Source organism: Phyllobates terribilis, unplaced genomic scaffold, assembly GCF_046119375.1.
Source record: "Phyllobates terribilis strain yellow unplaced genomic scaffold, ASM4611937v1 Scaffold_11__3_contigs__length_659146591, whole genome shotgun sequence".
In the NCBI taxonomy this organism is placed as follows: domain Eukaryota; kingdom Metazoa; phylum Chordata; class Amphibia; order Anura; family Dendrobatidae; genus Phyllobates; species Phyllobates terribilis.
This window is the reverse complement of record NW_027362771.1, coordinates 418,762,978-418,788,014: the sequence shown is the minus strand read 5'-3', so window position 1 is coordinate 418,788,014 and position 25,037 is coordinate 418,762,978. Positions and strand designations below refer to the sequence as shown.

Below are 25,037 nucleotides of genomic sequence, written 5' to 3'. Positions count from 1 at the left end.
GACCCCCCCAAAGAAATGACGTGGGGTCCCCCCTATTTTAATAGCTAGCAAAGGCTAGGCAGACAGCTGGGGGCTGATATTAATAGCCCAGGAAGGGTGCCATGAATATTGGCCCCCTCCCAGGCTAGAAACACCAGCCGTCAGCCGCCCCAGAAATGGCGCATCCATAGGATGCGCCAATTCTGGCACTTAGCCTCGCTCTTCCACGCTGCCCTGGTGCGGTGGCAGGGGGTAATAGGGTTGGGGTTCATGTCAGCGCCAGCTGCCATGAAGCCCAGGTTAGTAATGATGGGCGTCTATAAGACACCCCCATTACTAATCTACAAAGTGTTAAAAAGAAAAAAACACACTACACCCAGAAAAAAAAATTTTTATTTGAAATAAAACACACCATTTTATTTAATTCTTAGTTTACTAAAAAAAAAATAGTTACCTGTCCATGTTCCTGCGCTGATCTCCCATGCACAGCTGTCACATCTGGAGATGGTGACAGCTGTGCATGGCTGCTGTAAGCTCACGCTGCCGGGAACACGTCCGCTCCCGGCAGCGTGAGCCCCTGACTGAGGTCACCGGAGTGCATTCAGTCAGCGCAGCTCCGGAGACCTCCTTTACGGCACTGCTGTACCGTGGGAATTTCTCACGATACAGCAGGGCCGTAAAGGAGTTAACCGGAGCAGCGCTGCCTGAACTCCGGCGAACCCGCTTATGCAGTGACGGGGCTGCTTTACGGCCCCATCATTCTAGCGGCGGCAGCGGTTCAGAGCGGTCACATTCTATGTGCCTGCTCTAAACTGGAGATCATCGTGGGACACTCGTGGACTACTACGGAGGGGTAAGGATAAGGTTGTGGTTTATTATTTTAGATTTTATTACAGAAGATCGATGGCTTCGGGGAATTAGGTGTCTAGGTGAGTATAGGTGTATTTTTTTATTTTTTACTTTATTTTAGGTGGCGATCGGCGGGGACAGGTAATGTATGAACTAATTTATTTTAGGTAACCACTGGCCACCAATGAAATGTATTTAAAATTTATTAGGGACACAGTAGGGCAATTTAAATAGCAGGATCAGGCTGATGGGAACTACTGCTCCCATCGAGCTGATCCTGCTGGCACGAGTGGATGGGGGACAGACATAGGCCGATGGGAGTAGTAGTGTCACATCGGCCTATGTCTGCCTGCACGCACACACCCCCCAGACATCGCACAGACACCGCGCACACCTGCACACACTCACAGACATCGCACAGACACCGCGCACACCCGCAGACATCGCACAGACACCGCGAACACACTAATCATGACGGGCTGATGGTCTGGGAGGTGAGGCTGACCTGTGCGGCCGTGGGAAAGTTCATGTGAGTTCATGCAATGCAGTCAAGCATGAACTCACATGAACTCTCTGAGGGAACCGCGACTACTTCAAATGAACAGCTGATCAGCATCACCTGATACCTCAGCTGTTCATTTGAAATAACCGACGGGAAAGCGCAGCACAGAACGGGAAAGCCGGCGGTGAAGTCTTTTCACTGCCGGCTTCCCCGCCCGGGTCCTTCGCTCCCCGCCCGGTCCTAACTTACGATCGGGATGGGAGGATCGGGGTCGGAGGCTGCGGGGAAGCAGTATGGGGCTGTGTGATTGTTTAAAAGCCGGCGGTTTTTTACCGTCCGCCGGCTTTTAAACAATCAGGAGAATTCTCTCACGCTGGGATGGCATTCTGATGACAGGCTGGATCGCAGCTGAGCGCTGCCATCCAGCTTGTCATCCTTCAGAGACACTGCAGAGCGCAGGCATTATGGGAACTTCAGATTCCGGTATTCGATATTGTAAAAGTATCGGAATTAAGTATCGGAATTCCGATACTGAAATATCGGGTATCGGCCGATATTCGCGGTATCGGAATGCTCAACACTACTGAACACATGAAGGTTTTACTAACATAGACTGTATGTATCACAGATTGTGTGCTAAATACACACAATGTAATATACACACAATCTATGCCATATAGGCATATACAATCCATGTGTATATAGTATAGACTGTATATTACAATCTATGCTGTATATAGTCTACAATATATACAAACAGTATGAAATACACTCATTCGATATACAAACAGTATATCATTTATACACAAAGTCTATACTATATACACAGGGAGAATATAGACAGCTCAGCAGTCTGTCTCCTCTTCTTCAGTTCCTCCAGACTCCTGAAGGGTAAAGGACATCAGGCCATGTGACCATGATGTCATCAGAGGTCGTTACAACCTCAGATAAAGACTTACTAGCCCAAGCAACCTACAGTTGTGTGAGGTCTTGTAGGGGAACATTGGCAAATGGGGGCGCTGGGCAATTGTACAGTTTACCTTACTCCCCTCACCCCCCAACGCCAGCCCGGCATACAATGACTCAATACCATGATTTCGGCCTCTCCTACAACTTTTCTAAGATTGAATACATCAAGGAGGTTTGATAAAAACTGATAAAGAAATGCTTCTTTTGTTTCCACATAGCACATTTGCCGCTGTGTGAGTCAGTGCGCACCAGGCAGAGCCACGTCATACAAAGTTTTACTGCTGACACCACTTTAAAGAACAAAAGATCTCATCGTCTCCAAGCTACAGCACATGTATTACAATAAGCACTTTGTTTCCATCCCATGTCCATACTGTTGTCTTGTGAATAATCCACAATAAGCCATATTTAAGAATTGCAGCAGCCAACAAAATAACAAATAATATATACCAGAAGTATAAGAAACCAGAAATCTGATGCAAAAAAAGATTCAAACATGAAAACCAGTTAAGTCCTCCAAAATAGAAACAAATGAATAACACCGTGCTGTCTAGCCAAAGGCAGCTCTTAGTCATTAATCAAATAAACCAACTTTAGACATTGACAACAAATCTTTAGAGTGAGTTCACGTATCAGGTCTTTGCATAAATTATTTTTTTTGCTGCTTTTTTGGTGACAAAAATTTTGCAGCCTTTAAGGGCGCAGTTAGACAACTACATAATACAGACGACAATCGAGTCGCAATGCTCGGACTGGCTGTCGGCTCTGCTGACCCGAGGGTGACCGTATGACTGCGCCCTAAGGCTAGGTGCAGGTGAGCATATTTTTTGTCATCCGAGAATATCGGATCAATTATGCTAATCACACTCTTGTCAGAGTTTGAGCAGAGTGTGATTAGATTTTCTCAGATGTCAAGAAGATAGAGAAAAAAAATTCTCCATCTTCTCCATTGTGTCAGTCCGTGGAAATCGGACTGCACTCAGATGTCATCCGAGGAAAAAAAAAGTCAAAATGTGCATTGCCCCAAATACCAACATTAGTCCGGGTGTGATCTGATGTTTTGTCGGATCGCACTTGGACCAAAGACACACCCGTCTGCACCTGTCCTAATATTCATCTATAAAGCAGCATAATATACATGGCAACATAGCATCAAAGCAAATTGTATACAGCATAAAGCCTAGGGCAATGGACGTTTTGTTTTCATATTTGGCGGTTATACAGTATATAACCACCAGGGATGGAAACAATTCATACATATATACACCATATACCAAAGAACTTAGCATTTTTGATCAAAAATGTTAAGTATCTCCTTTTTTTAAGATATGTGTAATAATCGTGGAATAGTGAATTCATGTTCAAGTCTGGTTGTGGAATGAATTATCAAAAATCTTTCTGAACACATTTTTGCTATACACTGTAATAGTAAATATGGTCCAACAGTGTTCACCACCATTGTGTCACCGCTGACTAATGACATTGCAATGTAATGTTCTGCAGATAATTAGCATTTTCTGACAGTGTAATTACCGCTTTTTTTATACTGTGGTGTTATGGTAGCCGACTGCTCATCTCATAAACTGTTCTCTCTGGGTTTCATACTGTTGCCTGTTTCTTCCGCTACCGTTAATCAGCGTACTTCTATGTATGCACTCACATACATATCAACAAGGCTGCAAGGAAGAAGTCGCTGTGTGCACAAACAGTACAAGGATTTATATGGGTGTGTGTGCTAAATGCATCTCTGGAATGTATTGGCTGGGATTTCTGGCTCTCCACAACCTGCAGTTTGTGTTTCCATTCTGAGTCGGGAACTGAATCTCTAAGGCATCCATCTTGGAGCAGTGAGCATTGTACGAGAACGGATGCAGCTTGATAACACGAAGCAGAGCTGAATAAATCACAGGACAGAAGTAGTCAACTTGGTCCTGATGGCCATTCCAGCTTATGTGTTCTCATTATTTTTTGTCCATACCATTTCATAAATCATTGCTTGATTCATGCGTTTAAACATTCGAGTTTCAAGGTCCGTGGACAAACTTTAAAGCCTCAGATATACTAAAAGTCTCATATACAGTGGCTTGCAAAAGTATTCACACACCAATGGCATTTTTTGTGTTTTGCCACCTCACAACCTGGAATTTCAGTTTTTTTTTGGGGGGGGGGGGGGTTTGAGGGTTTGCATCAGTTCATGTAAAGAACATGCCTACAACTGTGATCATTTGGTTTTCTTTTTTTTGTGACGCAAACAACAAATTACGACAAAATAACTGAAAACTTCAAGTGTGCATAACTATTCAGCCCCCTAAAGTCAGTACTTTGTAGAGCCTCTTTTTGCAGCAATTACAGCTGCAAGTCTCTTTGGATACGTCTCTATGAGCTTTCCACATCTTGCCACTGGGATTTTTGCCCATTCCTCAAGGCAAAACTGCTTCAGCTCTTTCAAGTTCGATGGTTTCCTCTGCTGAACAGCAATCTTGAAGTCTGACCACAGATTCTCAATTGGATTAAGGTCTGGGCTTTGACTAGGCCGCACCAAAACATTTACACACTCGAGTGTTGCTTTAGCAATATGCTTTGGGTCACTGTAATATTGGAAGGTGAGCTTCTGTCCCAGCCTCAAATCACTGACAGACAGAAACAGGTTTTGCTCAAGAATATTCCTGTATTTTGCACCATCCATCTTCTCCTCGACTCGGACAATTTTTCCTGTCCTTGCTGCCGAAAAACATCCCCACAGCATGATGATGTCACCATCATGTTTCACGGTGAGGAAGGTGCTCCTAGGGTGATGAGCTAGCTTGGTTTGGCACCAGACATATCGTTTACCTTGGTGGCCAAAAAGTTCAATCTTGGTCTCATCTGACCATAGCACCTTCCTCCATATATTTGATGAGTCTCCCACATGTCTTTTGGCAAACTCAAAAACAAGCCAAACAATTTTTGTGTGTAAGTAAAGGCTTTTTTTGCCCACTCTTCCATAAAGGCCACCTATATGGAGTGTATGACTTATTGTGGTCGTACGGCCAGATACTACAGTCTCTGCTTGGGAACTCTGCAGCTCCTTCAGGGTTACCTTTGGTCTCTTTGCTGCCTCTTTGATTAATGCCCTCCTGGCCCGAGCTGAGAGTTTTGGTGTGTGGCCTTCTCTTGGCAGGTTTGTTGTGGTACAGTGTTCTTTCCATTTGATGATAATGGATTTGATGGTGCTCCAGGGGATCATCAGAGATTGGGATATTTTTTTTTATAACCCAACCCTGACTTGCACTTCTCAACAACTTTATCCCTGACTTGTTTGGAGATCTTATTGGTCTTCATGGTGTTGTTTGGTTAGTTGTGCCTCTTGCTTAATGGTGTTGCAGCCTCTGTGACCTTTCAGAAAAGGTGTGTATATATTGACAGACCATTTGACACTTAGATTGCACACAGGTGGACTTCCTTTCACTAAGCATGTGATTTATGAAAGTAATTGATTGCACCAGAAATTTTTAGAGGTTTCATCACAAAAGGGGTAAATACATACAGTACAGACCAAAAGTTTGGACATACCTTCTCATTTAAAGATTTTTATGTATTTTCATGACTATGAAAATTGTACATTCACACTGAAGGCATCAAAACTATGAATTAACACATGTGGAATTATATACTTAACAAAAAAGTGTGAAACAACTGAAAATATGTCTTATATTCTAGGTTCTTCAAAGAAGCCACCTTTTGCTTTGATGACTGCTTTGCACACTCTTGGCATTCTCTTGATGAGCTTCAAGAGGTAGTCATCGGAAATGGTTTTCACTTCACAGGTGTGGCCTGTCAGGTTTAATAAGTGGGATTTCTTGCCTTATAAATGGGGTTGGGACCATCAGTTGTGTTGTGCAGAAGTCTGGTGGATACACAGCTGATAGTCCTACTGAATAGACTGTTAGCTGCTTTTTTCTTGCCATAATACAAATTCTAAGTAAATAAAAATGAGTGGCCATCATTACTTTAAGAAATGAAGGTCAGTCGGTCCAAAAAATTGGGAAAACTTTGAAAGTGTCCCCAAGTGCAGTTGCAAAAACCTGCAGGAGCTCTGCTCAGGAGGTGAGACTGACTGAAGAGCAGAGAGGAGCATGGAGAATGGCTCCAGAAGGAAAGAGTGGATCCTAGGGGTACGGGAAGTGCTGGAGGCCACCTGAACGCCCGAATCTACCAGGAGTGGAGGGATCAGGCCGCAGAGGGGACCGGCTCCTAACTAGTGAGAATTGCAATATTCAACTAGAAACCGGAGGCTTATCCATTTCCAGGGTGTAGTTGCCACAGCCGCAAAAAGGTAGCCACACAGGATCCAGGGAACTACAGGTTGCCCGCCAAGATCTGAGGTTACCGGCTTGGGACACTGTTTGCGAGGCGCAGGGCAGGAGGGTGAGAGCCAGCGCAGGAAGACAACCAGGAGGGACACACATAAAGGGGTCCCGCTAAGCGCTCTTGAATTACCTGAGGGTTTGCTGAACCCCTCCCTGAGTAAACACTGGACGACGTGGGTGGTTATGAACGGCAGTTGTAACCAGGAGCAACGTGATAATCGTGAGTAAACCCTGAAGACTGCACCCCACTGTCTCTGTGAATTATTGCTGCGCCATCATCCCCTGCACTACACTGCACAACCACAGTTACTTCATCATTAACCATCACCGCACCGCCCTGGAGCTTAGCTCTACCTGTGGAGAGCTGAAGCAACTCTGCTGCATTACCAACAGCTCCAGAGGACCTGCTCCGCAGTGGCGGCTCCATATGGCCGCATACCACAGGTGGCGTCACGAACACTAAACATAAAGACTACAAATCCCCTGTAAATACTCCCTTCATCTGCTCGGCCTGGGCCACGGAGCTGGGCCACTGCCACCGTAACCTCCCTGGAAGACTGCCGGCCCGGCTACTGAGTACCCTAGGCCCTCACGGCCGCTGCACTGTAGATGCGGAATCCAAGCGTTTCAATGTGCGGATGGTACCCGGGTGTGGAAGAGAGGAGACTCTCCTCCGGACCCGGGTACCACAGAACCTGTAAAACAAAGAATAAAATAAAAAATAAATATTATATTTACCTTCTGATGCCCCCCGCTGCGCTTGTCCTCCCTTGCCGGCAGATCGCGGTGGACTGAAGGACCTGCGCTGACGTCATAGTCATGTGACGGCAGGTCCTTCAGTGTACCGCGAGCTGCCGGCAAGCGAAGCAAGACTCCGGGGGCCATCGGAAGGCAAGTATAGATTTATTTTTTTATTTTTAAACATTCTTTAAGGTCACACTATATAAATCCATGCTGTTTGCATGGATTTATATAGTGTGACCAAGTTGACAAGCACTTTCCAAGTGATGCTAAAATCGCTTGGAAAGAGCTTGACAGCCCGCATGCGGAAATGCATGTGAAGAACGCTTCACATCCGCATGTCCCTGGCAGGAAAAACGCATGTACAATCCACATGTACAATCCGCATGCGTTTTTTTCTGCCAGGGAGATCCAGAAACGCTCAGGAAAAAATCCTGAGCATTTCTGCATCGTGGGCACATAGCCTAAGACATGCCCAGCTACAACAGAATAAAACAAATGCAGAAACATGATGTTATCACTCATTACAAGCAGTCTACTACCCTGTACAAGTGCAGAGCATAAATGTCACCTAGCATTACTATCAAGAGAAAACACACTGGGCAAGCCTTAACTTGCTGTATTGTTATCTGCACATTTTCTATACTCCCTCACAACAATATAACTATTAGGTACAGTGGCGTCCAGTTTTCCGAGGATGTATGGCAAAACAGCATGTGTCACAAAGTTTAGCTTTGATTGTCAGGGCCACTAGCAGTGTGCTTATTCTATCGGAGGTGTCCTTACTGTGAGCTTCTGGTAAATCACACAAGGAAAAGGAAACCATGTTACAAAAATGTCCAAGTCCATATCCTGTTGATCAAGTTTTATACAGAAATCCTGTATTTAGTGCAAAATTAGTGCTCCGTGCCGTCGGTGCAAACCTGTGACACCACTACTGAACAGATATACCTAATCGAAAAAACATAAAAATTAGATTTTTTTTGCTTTTCCATTCTTGTTTTGTCCAGTGGCGTGCCGCCAAAGGCGACAGGCCACACGGCTGCTATGGGGTCCGTGAGCTGGAGGGGAAGGCCTTTGCCCACTCGCCCATCATGACATACTCGACTGTATCGGCATCCTGGATACAGTTGAAAGCAATGATGTAAGAGGGAGCATCAGCTGACGCTCCCTCCTCCATCATTCTTCTTCTGTGTCTGACGTCTCAGCACAGCAGGCGTTACTACATGGCGCCCACTGTGTTGAGATGTGCGACACTTCAGAACACTCGCTGCAGAGACCAGAGAAGCAAGGGAATTGCCGAGGGAGGCTTTTTCAGCCTAAAAAAATGGGCTGAAAAAGTCGGCTTATACTCGAGTATATACGGTAATTTTAATCAGATACTTTGTATCTGCCACCATTTCCGTTTTACTGTCGGTGAATAAAAACATTTTTTTTATTTTATCCAGAGGCTAAAACAAACCTGAGCATACCAAGTCCTGTTCTCAGCTGAGAAGTGGATACAATTAGATGGAGTTTGTGTGCTCTGTCCTCTGTGAGCCAAATACATCAGCAGTACTACTTCCATCCCGATAGCATGATACAATATACTGGTGTCGGGAAAATTTCTCAGCCTGCCACCTAAACTCACAGAAGATGGTCTAAATTTCCCATCCAAGAATATACAGACACAAACAAAGTTTTAGACAGATGTGGAAAAATGCTGCAAAGCAAGAATGCTTTCAAGAAGAGCAGTGTTAATAGTTTATTTTTATTAATTAACACAATATAAAGTGAATGATCAAAAGAGAAATCTAAATCACGTCAATGTTTGGTGCGACCGCCATTTAAATTCAAAACAGGATCAACTCTTTAAGCCACAATTGCACAAAGTCAGGAATTTTGTAGTCAGTTGTATGACGCGCCCCCAGGGCCGTGGGGTACTCGGCAGCCGGGCCTCTGGTTGCCAGGGGATATCACGGTGGCTGGCCCGGTCCGTGACCCAGGGCGGTCAATGCAAAAGGGGTTATTTTTAGAAAGTTTGTGACGCCACCTGTGGTGTCTGGTGAGGATCACCAGCGCTGCAACAGTACTCTGAGGCAGATGTTAGGGCAGCTTGTGATGGGACGGCTCCCCACAGGTGGAGCAGACCTCAGGGCAGTGGAAGATGGGGTGGTGGGTTGCGCTGGGCGTTGTAGTGCAGGGGGAACAATGGCGCCGATGAAAGAATGGACGCAGGCAGTACAGTGCAGTCATCCGAGATTTTACTCACAATTCTTCAGATAGTCCACAGGCGCACTGTACAGGTGCAGGCCTACCACGTCACGCTGCGTTCACCGGGCAGGGGTTCAATCCTTCCTCAGGCAACTTGGGAATACCTGGCAGAACCCCACTCTCTCATGTTCCTATCTTGACCGTCTTCACACTGGTCTTTCTCCCTCCTGCTCTGCGCTGCCCACTCTCAATCCTGTTCGGGTACTCTGAAGTCCCTCCTGTCCATCGGAGTTACACAGACTTGCTTGACCCTCAAGGGACTAGAATGCGGCTACGATCCCTCTGTCTTCTGGCAGATGCGGGTCGTACGGGTTCCTTCCTGCACTCGCCGTACCCCCTGGGATCCCTTCTCAAAACGGAGCCTACTCCCTGCTCCCCTCCGGGGCCTCCAGACTTGGCCCTAACTGTGGAGAAGATCTCCTAATGAGACTCTGCTCCCGGACTGTTCTTCTGAACTGTTCCGAGCTGTTCTTCTGAACTGCTCCCACTCACTAGACTCCCACCCTAAGATGGCTTCCCTATTTTATACTCCTACCAAAGTGCTCCCTCTAACTACTTCCTCCACCTACACCCACTACTGGTTCCCCCTACCTTTGGGTTCCCCCCACTCCAGCCAGGGTCAGGGCTCAGCAGCTGCGCTCCGCATGTTGCCCCTCCAGCCGGCCTGGAGCAGTGTAGTGTTGGATGCAGGTGTTTTGGGGTTCCGTGCAGCACTCCCTCCTTACCTGAGAGAAGGGAGACACCACACCTCTGGGTGAGGTGCAGTACCTCTGTGGCGACTGAACCCTCAGGGGCGCCACAAGTAACAAATTATACCAAACAGGTGATAATGATCACTATTTGGATATGTATGTTGAAACAGAAACAGCTGTGTTGGAGGCTTAAAACTGGTGATGAACAGCGAAGCTCTGCTACAAAGGGGAGATTATGTTCTGGACTGATGAGTCAAAAGTTGAAATATTTGCCTGTAATGAAGGCAGTATGTTTCTGAAGAGCTGGAGAGTGGTCTAATAATGAATGTCTGCAAGCAACAATGAAGAATGGTGGAGGTTCCTTCAATGCTCAGAAATATTGGCACTTATCCATCATGCAATACCATCAGGGAAGCATCTGATGGCTCTAAATTTATTGTGTAGAAGGACCACAACCCCAACATACATCCAATAGCATTAAGAACTGTCTTTGGGGTAAAGAAGAACAAGGAGTCCTGGAAGTAATTATATGGTCCCAACAGGGCACTGATCTCTACATCATTGAGTCTGTCTGGGATTAAATGAAGATATAGAAGGATTTGCAGAAGCCTACATCCATGGAAAATCTGTGTTTACTGTTCAAGATGTTTGGAACAACCTCCCTGCCGAGCTCCTTCAAATCTGTGTGCAAGTGTACCTAGAAGAGCCGATGCTGCTTTGAAGGCAAAGGGTGGTCACACCAAATGTTGATTTGATTTAGATTCTTCTTTTATTCATTGCATATGTATGCTTTTTATTTTGACATTTTATCCCAGGATCCCAATATATACTATGTATATGTATTGTAAGAAGGCATCAAGAAAAGTGGTGGGCTGCGTGTATGTATGACTGAGGTGGCTGGCCTCAGTGATGTAAATCCCGAGAAGTCTATACCAGTAACACTAAGTTACTAAGTAGTTTGTTTGACTGGGGTCTGGGTCTGGGATTTTAGGAGTGACCAGAAAGTCTGGGTGGGAATGGTCACTCCCATATTCCAGCCCAAGCCTTAAGCCCCCGTCTCACATAGCGATATCGCTAGCGATATCGCTGCTGAGTCACGGTTTTGGTGACTCACCAGCGACCTCACCAGCGATGTCGCTGTGTGTGACACTTTGCAACGATCAGGCCCCTGCTGTGAGGTCGCTGATCGTTGCAAAGTGTCCTGGACCATTTTTTGGTCGTTGGCCTCCCGCTGGCCAGCACACATCGCTGTGTGTGACCAGCGGGACCAACGATCTGGCTGGTAACTATGGTAAACATCGGGTTACTAGGGGCACGCGAGCACTTAGTAACCCGCTGTTTACCATGGATACCACTCTGCTACAGTGCGCGGAGGCTCCCGCGCACCGTAGCAGAGTGGTATCCATGGTAAACAGCGGGTTACTAGGGGCACACGCGCACTTAGTAACCCGATGTTTACCATAGTTACCAGCCTGCTCCTGCTTGCAGCAGGCTGGTAACGGGAGCAGGACATCGTGGAACGATTCTTTCCACGATATCGCTGCTCCCCTGATCGCTGGTGAGCCTGCCTGTTTGACAGCTCACCAGCGATGTATTAGCGATGCAGCAACGATCCCTGACAGGTCGTATCGTTGTCGGGATCGCTGCTGCATCGCTTAGTGTGACGGGGCCCTTACAGATCTGTCAAAAAGCAGCTGAGTCAGCTCAGAAAGTGAGCTGCGTTGGAGGTGAATGGTATTTTCTGGGGAAGACATTTAAACCTGCTGGAGCTGTGTGTGACACCGAAAATGTTAGGACCATATATTTACTTTGCTTTATTTTGCCTGAAGAATGGACTGTTGTGTTATACCTTATTGTGCTGGAGAAAGCTATTTCAGTTGTATTGCAGAAAAATGCAATAAACGTGACTTTGATTTGCACTGAGACCTGTGCCTCTGCTAAAATGAGAGCCTACAGCTGAGCTGAAACCCTACCATATATACAGTACAGACCAAAAGTTTAGACACACCTTCTCATTTAAAGATTTTTCTGTATTTTCATGACTATGAAAATTGTACATTCACACTGAAGACATCAAAACTATGAATTAACACGTGGAATTATATACTTAACAAAAAAGTGTGAAACTGTCTTATATTCTAGGTTCTTCAAAGTAGCCACCTTTTGCTTTGATGACTGCTTTGCACACTCTTGGCATTCTCTTGATGAGCTTCAAGAGGTAGTCACCGGAAATGGTTTTCACTTCACAGGTGTGGCCTGTCAGGTTTAATAAGTGGGATTTCTTGCCTTATAAATGGGGTTGGGACCATCAGTTGTATTGTGCAGAAGTCAGGTGGATACACAGCTGATAGTCCTACTGAATAGACTGTTAGAATTTGTATTATGGCAAGAAAAAAGCAGCTAAGTAAAGAAAAATGGCCATCATTACATTAAGAAATGGACTGCTACCTCCGCCTTTGTGCAAGGAGGAACAGGAGGAGCACTGCCAGAGCTTTGCAAAATGACCTCCAGCAGGCCACAAATGTGCATGTGTCTGCACAAACGGTTAGAAACCGACTCCATGAGGGTGGTATGAGGGTCTGACGTCCACAGATGGGGGTTGTGCTCACAGTCCAACACTGTGCAGGACGCTTGGCATTTGCCACAGAACACCAGGATTGGCAAAGTCGCCACTGGCGCCCTGTGCTCTTCATAGATGAAAGCAGGTTCACACTGAGCACATGTGACAGACGTGACAGAGTTTGGAGACGCCGTGGAGAGCGATCTGCTGCCTGCAACATCCTTCAGCATGACCAGTTTGGCAGTGGGTCAGTAATGGTGTGGGGTGGCATTTCTTTGGAGGGCTGCACAGCCCTCCATGTGCTCGCCAGAGGTAGCCTGACTGCCATTAGGTACCGAGATGAGATCCTCAGACCCCTTGTGAGACCATATGCTGGTGCGGTTCGCCCTGGGTTCCTCCTAATGCAGGACAATGCCAGACCTCATGTGGCTGGAGTGTGTCAGCAGTTCATGCAAGACATTGAAGCTATGGACTGGCCCGCCCGTTCCCCAGACCTGAATCTGATTGAGCACATCTGGGACATCATGTCTCGCTCCATCCACCAACGTCACGTTGCACCACAGACTGTCCAGGAGTTGGCGGATGCTTTAGTCCAGGTCTGGGAGGAGATCCCACAGGAGACCATCCGCAACCTCATCAGGAGCATGCCCAGGCATCGTAGAGAGGTCATACAGGCACGTGGAGGTCACACACAATACTGAGCCTCATTTTGACTTGTTTTAAGGACATTACATCAAAAGTTGGATCAGCCTGTATTGTGTTTTTCCACTTTAATTTTGGGGGTGACTCCAAATCCAGGCCTCCATTGGTTAATAAATTTGATTTCCATTGATGATTTTTGTGTGATTTTGTTGTCAGCACATTCAACTTTGTACAGAACAAAGTATTCAATGAGAATATTTCATTCAATCAGATCTAGGATGTGTTATTTGAGTGTTCCCTTTATTTTTTTGAGCAGTGTATATACAAGACAGTACATACGTACATCCCAAAGATCCCAATATGTATATACACACCCAGTATATCCTGGGATCCTGGGATAAAATGTCAAAGCAATTACCGCACATTATATTCAACATCAGTTTAACACTGAGTGACATCCCTCTAGGCACTGTAATGACAGCAAAGCTAGTGGATGTCACCCCGCATCTGTTTACATATAATTTTTTTCAGTGGTGGTGTAAAACTTTTGTCTATGTTGCTGTCTGATACTGAAAATAGTTCCTCCTTTTACAAGAGTTGTAAAAGGAGATGTGGTTAATCTGTAAATGTTTATGTATTGACCGGTCAATCAGTAATATAAATGCCAACCTTAAGACTAGTAAGTTTTTTTTACAAAACCTCTGACGTATTTAGCGGCAGAATATGTATTAATAATATGAGGCTGACTCTTGGGGAGCTAGAATCTACACCAGATGGTAAGCCGGCTGCAAGTTGCGACTGGATTGTGTATAGTCGAGCATATTGGAAAGGTCCCTGCATTGGAACTGCAGGGAGATGGATTAATGAGTCTCTCTTCATGCTAAGGGCAGGTGCTGATGAGCGTATTTGCTGTTTGAGTGCAATCTAACAAAACATCGGATCGCACTCAGACCAATGTTAGTCTATGGGACCGTGCACATGTCCGATTTTTTTTCCTTGGACATAGATTCTCCAAGGAAACAAAAAGTTGTTGCATGCCCGAGTTTGATCAGATATTTAGATAGCACTTGGTCATGGAAGTTAATAAGTGCGTTGGAAACATTGGACTGCACTCGGATGACAACTGAGTGCAGTCTGATTTACTGGCCTCATGGAATGGAGAAGATAGAGACATTTTTTCCTCCATCTTCTCCTCATTCGAAAGAGTAGGAGCACACTATTATCACACTCTCACCAGAGTGTTATTTGCATAATTGATCCAATTTTCTCAAGTCATAAAAAATATTATTTTTCATTTTATTTTTTTATTTTATTTTTATTCCTGCTTTAATAGTGAGGCCCACTAGGTTGGAGAAGTGAATCTCTCCACAAGCAAGAAAGAGGCCTAAAAAAGTAAGAAATACCCGAGAATTGAAACCAAGGTGGTTAAAGGGGAAGCCACAACTAAAGATTACCTACATATATGCTACAACTATAAAAATTCAAGTTTTCTGCCTCTTTTGTGAGTACTAGGTGTATCTCTAGATGTGTAACCATTATATTATGTACCTCTTTGGAAGTGTAACCATCATGTGGTGTACATTTATGGATGCCATTATGCAGTCCATCACTTTGAATGTGCACCTCTCAGGATGTGTAACCAATAAGACCGTTTGCTCTTTTGAAGGAAATGAAAAGACAAATGATTGTTGCATATGAAAACTACTTCTTTCTGTTCATTTAAAGGGAATTTGTCAGTAGGGTCAGCCCTCCTAAGCCATCTATATGGGCATGTAGGTCATAGGGAGCTGAATAACAACCTCATAGCTGAGATCCGATGTCTTATTCCAGAGTGAGCCACAGTTTTCTTAATATGTAAATGAGCTGTTAAGATCTATGGGCCGGACACAGATCTGTATCAGAATCCGCCTCGGGAGAGTATTTTAAATGAAAGGGGCACCAGGTCATGACAAAATTTTGTATGTTTTTAATACAAACTTGGACATAGCATTAAGGGGCAGATTATTTCCTAATTATTTAAACTCTTCTATATTTTATAGCCAGATGGAAGTCAGAACAAAGGGAAACGAGGCACCTGACCAGGAAACAGACTAGAAGAGAAAGTTACTATCCGGGAAGGGCAGAAAGTTCAATGAATGAAACAAACAGGAACTGTGAGATCATCATCTGTGACTGCGCTGAGCAGCCGGAGAAGTTTTATACATCATCATAACATGATTAGTAAGTTTAATAAAATTGTAAAATATTATTTCCTTTTTCTCAAACCAGGACCCCTCTGGCAAGTGGAGAAAACACTGTAAAAAGCATCTCTCTTTTTATAGGATTCATTGTGCATTATGCAGTTTGCATGTCACAGATGGCTTATTGATTTAAATGGATGGCATATAATTATACAGGGCTGTCCAGTCAGGAAAAAGATAGCTGCTAATGAAATAATATAACAAAAAAAAGCCACTTCTTCTATGCCCAGCATTGATTCCAGTGGTACAGCACATGAACGAGAGCCTGTCACAGTATCTACACTGGTTTGGTCGGTGATTGAAGAGGTGAGCATTGTTTCTTTAGATATTTTGTAACATTAAGGCTGTGTGCCCACGTAGCGTTTTACAAGCGTTTTTGATGCGGAATTTCCGCAGCGGAAACGCTTGTAAAATGCTTGGTAACACGCACCCCATGATCCCCAATGGGTTTCCGCAACTTCTATGCACATGCTGCGGATTTTTCCGCAGCGTTTATGCCGCGTTCAAAAATCCGCAGCATGTCATTTAATTTTGCGTTTCCGCATGCAGAATTGCCTTTGTCCAATGCATAAAAAACGCAAGGCAATTCCGCATGTGGAAAACGCGTGATAAACGCGCGAAAAAAGCGCGATAAACACGTGCGGAATTCCGCATGCGTTTTTCCGGGAGAGGACTTGCATTTATGCAGCAGAAATTTTCTGCTTCATAAATGCAACGTGGGCACATAGCCTTATGGCTTTTTTTTATTATTGCAACCAGACAACCCATTTAATTTAAAGGACAAAATAAACCATATACTATAAAATATCCATTATTACGTCCAAACATTAAAAGCAACAAATAGAGTTAAAAATGAAAAAAAAAAGAGAGGCATTAAGAAAAATTTGATCCTATAGTATATCAAGTGAGTATATGTTGAGGCACACACTTTTTTTAGCTTTATCATTGTCTGTGATGCTTTTACTGTTTGGCTAATTTTTGTAATAAAAAGTATTTATTTTGTCCTTGGATTTCCTTGGATAGGGCATATACTGTAGATCAGTGGTTCCCACACTTCAGTCCTTACGGCCCCCAGCAGATCATGTTTTTAGGATTTCCCTAGTATTGCAGGGGCCTGTAACACTTTCTGATGCCTTAATAATAATTCCATCTGTGCAATATTAAGGATATCCTGAAAATATGAAGTTTTGGGGGCCCTGAGGACTGGTGTTTGGAAAACATTGTTGTAGATGATGGGATACTATTGAAGATATAGATTAGCATACTTCGGGTTCCTTATTTCGGTTTCCATATTTCCTTCTAGATAGGATATTTAACCAGATTATTCTCAAAATATTAAGTTGTCCCGAAACCATTGGAGAAGGGATCATTTATTGATCACTGGGGTCTAATTGCTTAGACTCCCTGTGATCGGTGATCTGGTGACTCTGTAGAGCCCTGTCTTGAATGAAATGGAGGTGCACATGTTCATCCTTTCTCCATTCTTTGTCTATGGGAGTGCCGAAAAAGCCAAGCATAGAGTGCGAATGGAGCAGAGATCAAGTGTGTCTGTGTGTGCAGAGTCTGGTTCCAGAATTCCTGAGCCAATTCCTTGGGATCGCAGATGGTCCCTTTAAGATATCCACTATCCTACGGATGGAAGACAACTTAATATTTCTGGAATAACCCTTTAATTTTTCCCAGAGTGGAACAAACAGAGATGCGTCCCCTGGATTTAAAAGCTGACTAAGGGGATGGTGAGGACACTCACTAAGTTTTTCGAGGTACCAAAAGGGGATGTCAAAACTGGCTAATGTTAGAGAATACAAGCAGCGATCTTTATCATATAAGGAATCAACGACAACAGGGTGGGGGATTCGACAATGAGGTCCTCTCCACAAATTTAATTACACCAAGTAAAGTCAGCAGTGATTGCTGCTTCTGAACAGATGTTTCCCAGATCAGTCATATCTGATTAGAAGTGCGGCCACGTGTGATATCTGAACAAACAAGGAGTTATATACATAACAGTGATGATATCACTTAAAATCGGAGAGTCCTGATGTGATCACATCACTGTTAATTAAGGGAACATGGCTTTATGCCTTTACCCAGTCAGTAATCTCCCCTTTGATTGATGTATCATCCTTATAAACATTATCCTCCACGTTAAGTGAGCATTAAGTGAGTACTATGCGATTATTCTGACTATGAATACAGGATCTTCTAGATCTTCTATACTTTGAGTCATGACCGATGAGCAAGTCATGTATGATGGACTGGTGCTACAATGTAAAATATAAAAAAAAAAATCCTTTTGGAATAGTAGTTGCTTTGGGAAATGAAGACAATGACATGGTGCACATTCAGCAATCACAAGGCATCTTCCCTCATTCCTTCCTGAACAGTAGAACCATTAATCATTCTCATTACTACATGCTTAGAATTGCACAAGGTCTTATCTTCTATTTTTCCTATTAGTGACTTTGCATGAATCAGCATTAGGCATTGTTCATGATTTCTAGAATGTGTGACACTTACTGTATATTTCACACTCACAGATTCCACCAATACAACAAGTCACATTTATATAAAGTGACACTTTGGCATCAACATTTCAACAGTTAAAAAGTAGCAAATGATATTAGTCATGTGTTCTTCACCCGTGATCACATACAAAGCCGTCACACAACTACAACTATGGTGCCATAAACAAAAAGATACAAAATTACTGAAGAGTCACATTGGACAAATGCCAGCGCAGAACAGTTCACTGTGCAGCTACACCGTTCTTCAACCAGATAAAGGCATTTCGAACCTGTTGTATATTGGGAAAATAAAGTGTTGAAGCTCACGTGACAGTCTTGGCCACTAATGTGTAAAGCTCTGCACGCATGTCCAGTTGTCATCTGCTTGTAACAGGTACATTATTAAAAAAAAAAAAAAATCAGTTACAAATGGAACAAAAATAGAAAACAAAGTTTTTGTTTTTCAACAGACCCATCCTTAGAAATAAATGGACACTCTGATATCCATTTTTCATATGTATAGAATCAAAAATATAAAATATATTGCAATAGCGCTATCCTTTTCCGTGTTGGAGAATGATAAGCCATATAAAATGTCGCACTAACTGCCTGTGCGCGTGAATGGTACCATAAAATGAATAGAATACAAGTTAAATGTGCTATTCCATCTCCAAATGCCCAAGGCTGTAGATATAAAGGTATCCTCTGTAAGGGTGTAGTGGATACACTGTGCCTGTGTAAGTATAATTCCTTGCGCCTACTGTACCTTTGCATAGAGAAGCGATGTAATTTTCTTGAATAGGTGGAGCATGAAAAGCATCCACTAAATGAGAAATAGCCTTTCAGACCTAGGTCCGTCATGTTCTGGTGTCTTTAGTGCTCAGGTGGTCTGTATTAATTGAGACACACTGGATGAAAAAATACTGCCACTTCCAGCAAACGTGATGTCACTTGCTACAGATTTCCCGTGGGCAAAAACAGTAGTCCTTTATCCTATGCGTTTCAGAGGTAGCGCCCTCCTTCCTCGGGGATTATGGCCGACCAGCAGTTCACAGTCTTTTATAGGGAAGTATAAATGACCTATGGTAACCCCTAATAAGGATCCCTGATGGTTTATTAGTCCTCAAATGCAAAAAGTTCTATCTCACTATTTAAACCAGTGGGTGTGAGAGTATTCAATTGTAAGACCTACTGGCTTACCTGCTTTATGCTCTTGACATTAGATGTGTGAAATTACCCCTTCTCCAATGTTTCAGCACATGCGCAGATTTAGATCTCGACTCAATGACAAGATGAGATCTCAATCTGAGCATGTGACGCCTCCGGCGCCATTTTCCTGAAGCCCGCCGCCAGGAGGTCAATGCGCACAGCGGGGATTCAGCTCCTGCCTCGCACCACTGACATTTTTCTGATACCCACTGCCGGAAGATCAATGGCTCCTACCTCGCACCGCCGGGACAACCTCTTCTCCCATCCTAGGCCCTCCGGCATCGCCCCACTCCTGCCCCGGCCAATTTCCTCAAACGGTGACCATGCTCCTGCCTCATGTGACCCTGCTCCACCGCCGCCACCCCTCCTGGTAAGCCAAATTCGGACTATGAGACGGACCCCCATTTTCACATTAAAAATTATTTTTTTTACTATTTTCTTCCTATAGACTTGGGGTGCGTCTTATGGTTCGTTGCATCTTATAGTTTTTTTTGGTCTTCTTTATGCAAAACTAGGATGGTCTGAATAAGGTCCCCTATAACTTTATCCTGTTGTAAAAAAAAAATATTGTTTTTTAACTATTTGTTTGAGTAATCCACAATCCTTTGTGTACTGTGTAATGATAGGGATATTCATTTGATCCTTTTCATGCTCTACCTTGTCAAGAAAAATATGTATTGAAGAAGTTTTTACTAGAGCTGTCCGTGCTCACTTTTGGCCTGCACAGAGCTAAAAATGGGATCCATTAACAGATGACATAATGGTTGACCATCCTTCATCATATGTTTCCCATAGACTTCAATGTACGAAAAAAAGGATCCAGATATTGTGTCACTACTTTTTTTATCAATAAAGAATGGCTCTACTTTGTTACTATCCAATTAGGACTTACAGTATTAGACAGTGTAGGGACATACCCTATCAGTTTCCAACTGGGGAACATTGTGCCCACTAGAGGACTTGATTCTGAAGGCTCGGCAGAGCTGCTGGGCCTCCACCAGCCTGATTATCAATGATCTATCTAAAGGATACGTCATTAATATTGTTTGCCAAGAGAACAAAGTTTTTCCCTCTTCAGCCATAAAAATTTCACCTTGCGCCACAAAAGAACCAGCCCTCATACAGTTTTAACAAGTTACTCGACACCGTGAGGTCTGAGGCTCCGCACAGAAGGAGTTGTCTAATGACGTGTTCCTACTGAGTCAAGCCTCAGGCGCACGGGCTGAATAGCAGAGGAGGTAGCCATCCGCTCCTTCCTCCATCATTGTATTCAAGGAGACACCACAGCAGGGTGGGGGGGCTCTTTTCATTACAAGATTCCCCCAACACAGGGGCCACATACTGGCTGTGATGTCCGCCACTATGTACGTCCCTTAAATAGAAGCCAGAACCCACCATAGGCCAATTGGCAAGTTTGCAGTCTGAAGGAGTAACCGATTCATACAAGGAGTGTTAAATCCCATATGTCAAAGAATTCATACATTTCCAGGAGAAATAATAAAGATATAGTAAAAAAATTCTTAAAGAAAAAAAACAATTGCAACATTGTTATTTCATGGCGAATGTAAGTAAATATTTAATTATGTAGGTATAATTTTTTTACCAAAACAGGAATGCTGATAAAACCTTTATAAGTAGCCAAGAAATACTTATGGTACATCCCACATGCCATACTACCGTGCATTAAAGGGATATTCCAGCAATATCAAATAGTGCTCTTCCTGCTGATAAAGTTAACCTGAATATCTAAGCAAATTATTTTCATTAGGAAACTGTTTCTGAGAACAGCCTGCAAGTGGAAAGGCTCTGAGCTTTCAGGTTGATAGTGGATGTGCCCACAAGTGGGAAGACTCTGTGATTTCAGGTTGCCAGTGGATGTGCCCACAAGTGGGAAGACTGCGCTTTCAGGTTGCCAATGGATGTGCTACAAGTGGGAAGACTCTGCGCTTTCAGGTTGCCAGTGGATGTGCCCACAAGTGGGAAGACTGCTCTTTCAGGTTGCCAGTGGATGTGCCACAAGTGGGAAGACTCTGCGCTTTCAGGTTGCCAGTGGATGTGCCCACAAGTGGGAAGACTCCGCACTTTCAGGTTGCCAGTGGATGTGCCACACGTGGGAAAACTCCGCGCTTTCAGGTTGCCAGTGGATGTGCCACAAGTGGGAAAACTCTGCGCTTTCAGGTTTGCAGTGGAGGTGCCCATTAACTATGGCCAAATCCTCATGCTGCACTCACCTTCTTTGATTTAATTTCCTAACAGCCTGTGAATGGCGAATCTAATGTTAGATGATCTTGGAATATAATCAGAATGTATAAAAGCTGCCAAATGAAATATCTGAGATAGTAAAAGAGAAACTATTGTTGAATAAAACCATTTAATGTGATCATCATAAACTTACAATAGATATACATAAATGATCCTAATGCACTTACTACAGGATATAGATTATATACATAGAGCTGATGGTGTGTGTATTATAGCATGAAGTGTATCCTAAAGAGACTCCATATGCCAAGCTCATATGCTCAGCAGTTGGATGGAAATGCCAACACATTGCACGTGTGCACATATAAGCTGCATCTAATTTTAGTGTGCTTGTATGAGCAGCCGGCACATCTGTTTAAGTACACCCTACGGCTACCTGAGTCAGCAAGATCAGCAACTTCACGTGTCGCTGATCAATAAGAATAATAGATGGCACTTGTCTTCATTATATTCAGGCACGGAAATGAGGTTTATCATATGATGATTAAACGTTTAGTTTCAAAAGCTGAAAGACACATTTATAAAAGCTAATGAAAGCCATTCAGTCCATTGAAACAAAGAGCATTTCCTCCTACAATAATATAAAATCACCAGTAAATATAATTGCTTGTGTTTTCCTCAGAGAAATGGGTAACACAATATGGCAATCATTACTGCTCAAATGTGGGTTCCTATCCAGCTTTTCGGGACTCCTGAAAAGCAAATCTGACCGGGATGTCAAACTTAAACACACAGAGGGAGAAAATTAAAAGCTTGGACAAAGTCTTGGGCCAATCAGTATACAGTATATTCAAGAGTTTTTTACTTGAAACGCATATGGCATTTTTTATACACACCACCCCATAATATATGCTTTGTCGTGTGGGATGTCCATTTTTTTGTCTTTTCTACAAATTTTTAAAAGGATTTGCCAATAAAGATTGTTGAATTTTAATCAATTGCCTGGTGTGTTGAGCTGGATCCATCTTCACTTCCATAATGGGCCCCACACAGTCCTCCATACAGAATAATGGGCCCCATACAGTCCTCCATACAGTATAATGGGCCCCACATAGTCCTCAATACAGTATAATGGGCCCCACATAGTCCTCCATACAGCATAATGGGCCCAACATAGTCCTCCATATAGTATAATGGGCCCTACAAAGTCCTCCATACAGATTAATGCTCCCACAAAGGGGTGGTGGTTCTGGTGTCGCAGGCCAAATATAATCACCCTGCGGGCCAGAGTTTGACATGTATGACTTAGGGTATATTTACAAGTTTCTGTAACTGCCCCATTCAATTGTACAGGCTTTTCAAACATGTTCTCATACTGCAGAAACAATGATGTGCAACTACAGTAGATGTGTTCTGCAAATAACCCGCTGTAAAAATGGTCTGGACCCCTATAAGAACCATAGAGAAGAGCTGCTAGAGCAATATCTAATCTAGAAGCCCCAATCCATTATAGTATGTGTTATACACTGGGCCATGACAGTGGTTAGTGCTCTGTCTGTTTATAAAGAGGTTGTCTTGATAACAAAAAACACTTTAAAGAGGAGCTTTCATCAAATTTTTCACATTGAACTGGACAGACAATGTAATAGGCGCTGCAGACCAAAATAAAACTTTTTATTTTTTATTTTGCCTCTCGCTATTGTGGAAATATTAGCAATCAAAATATTTGGCACCTAAACAGTTAATTCTTTGAAAGTCCAAGTGGGAATTGCCAAAGAGATGTCACTGGGGGCTTTCCTTCTTCCTATTACTAACCCTGACCAATCATAAGCAAAACACAAGGGAAAGGAGATCATGGTCCCACTATAGATTAGAACAGTCTCAGGCGGTGTGCCCACTATGTGTTTTTCAAGCGTTTTTGCTGCAAAATTTCCACAGCGTAAACGCTTGCAAAACGCTTGATAATACATGCCCCATGATCCCCAATGAAAATCTGCATGTTCTGTGCCGTAGAACGTAGGTAGCCTGGGATGAGGATTTTTAATGGTATCTAACATTCTCTTGGGGATAATGTTCTCCTCACATGCCTTCTCTAAGATGGACAGAGGTTGCATATAAAATTGGTTCATAGGATCCCATGCAAGTTTTTTAGAACAAGCTGGCATATCCAAAAAATTTTGAGCTGGTTTTTCGTAGACGGCATTTGGCCCTCTAGGTCAGGGTTCCCCAACTCCAGTCCTCAAGGCCCACCAACAGGTCATGTTTTCAGGATTTCCTTAGTTACACAGGTGATGTAATTATTGCCTGTGCAGGTGATGGAATTATCACCTGTGCAATACTAAGGAAATCCTGAAAACATGACCTGTTGGTGGGCCTTGAGGACTGGAGTTGGGGAACCCTGCTCTAGGTTATCTAGAGATTGTAACTACTGAAGGGCTTTTTTCTCTTCCATAGTCAAATTTGATATCCATTTTGGGCTGTGCGGATGCATCTCAATATCCAAAGTAACCATTTTGGTGAAAATATCCACTGAGGAGCAAGTGCCTAAGGAAGGAAAAGTTTTAGATTTATTAATCAGATGCATTGAAAACTTACCGACAGTTATAGAGGTGCTTTCTTCAGCAAAGTCTTCCAGATCTTGTAAAGCTTCTTGTTCTGCAGGAAATAGAGTGTCCAGGTCCATTCTCAAATTGAGCTTTTTGAGTAGTATTTTCATAGCAAACAGGTGTATGTCTTTTACTACCTCAAATTTATCTAGACAACATTATGGGGAAAAGGTTAGACCTTTTTCAAGTACTTGTCTGTGGGAATCAGAGAGGATATGATCAGATAGGTTAACTACCTTCATTTGATAGTTGTTTTTCTGGTTTCCTTTTTTTAGTGAAAATATCTAGATATATTTTCGAGTTCCTTTTTGCACTGCCCTGGTACGTGGATAGCTATCGCTCATGCCTTCTTTCTCGCTACAAGAAGTACTCCCTTAAGAGTATGAGACATGATTATCTGTTAGTAATCTAGTTGAATGTGGAGGTATTGTTTTTTTTGGGATTTTGCCATTTGAATACTTTATCATTTTCATAATCTTTCAGATCTCTTTGAATTTTTTTGTACTTCGTTTGGCTGATATCATTTTCACATTTATCCACCTCTTTTTTTTTATATTTTTGATGTAAGTTTCTAGTCAATCCACCTGAATATCTTTTTTTGAGTATTTTCTGCATATCATCATTTTCTTTGTCAAGTGTACATAGAGATTTGGTATTTTTCTCAATGATTATACTGTACTTATGAATTCCAATGAACTGACATTTGCTGCAGTTTTACACCTTTGTGTCAATTCGGC

General features: G+C 43.3%; 1 protein-coding gene across 2 annotated transcripts in view; it reads right to left on the bottom strand.

Moving 5' to 3' along the window:
• SH3GL3 (SH3 domain containing GRB2 like 3, endophilin A3) overlaps positions 1–25,037 on the bottom strand; it is a 97,319-nt gene that overhangs the window by 48,419 nt on the left and 23,863 nt on the right. Inside the window, exon 2 of one of the 2 annotated variants that reach the window (XM_073653127.1) lies at positions 24,290–24,349. The exons of the other annotated variant lie outside the window; for it this stretch is intronic. The gene's annotated coding sequence lies outside the window, so the exon portion shown is untranslated. The remainder of the gene's footprint in view (positions 1–24,289; positions 24,350–25,037) is intronic. 2 annotated transcript variants of the gene reach the window in all.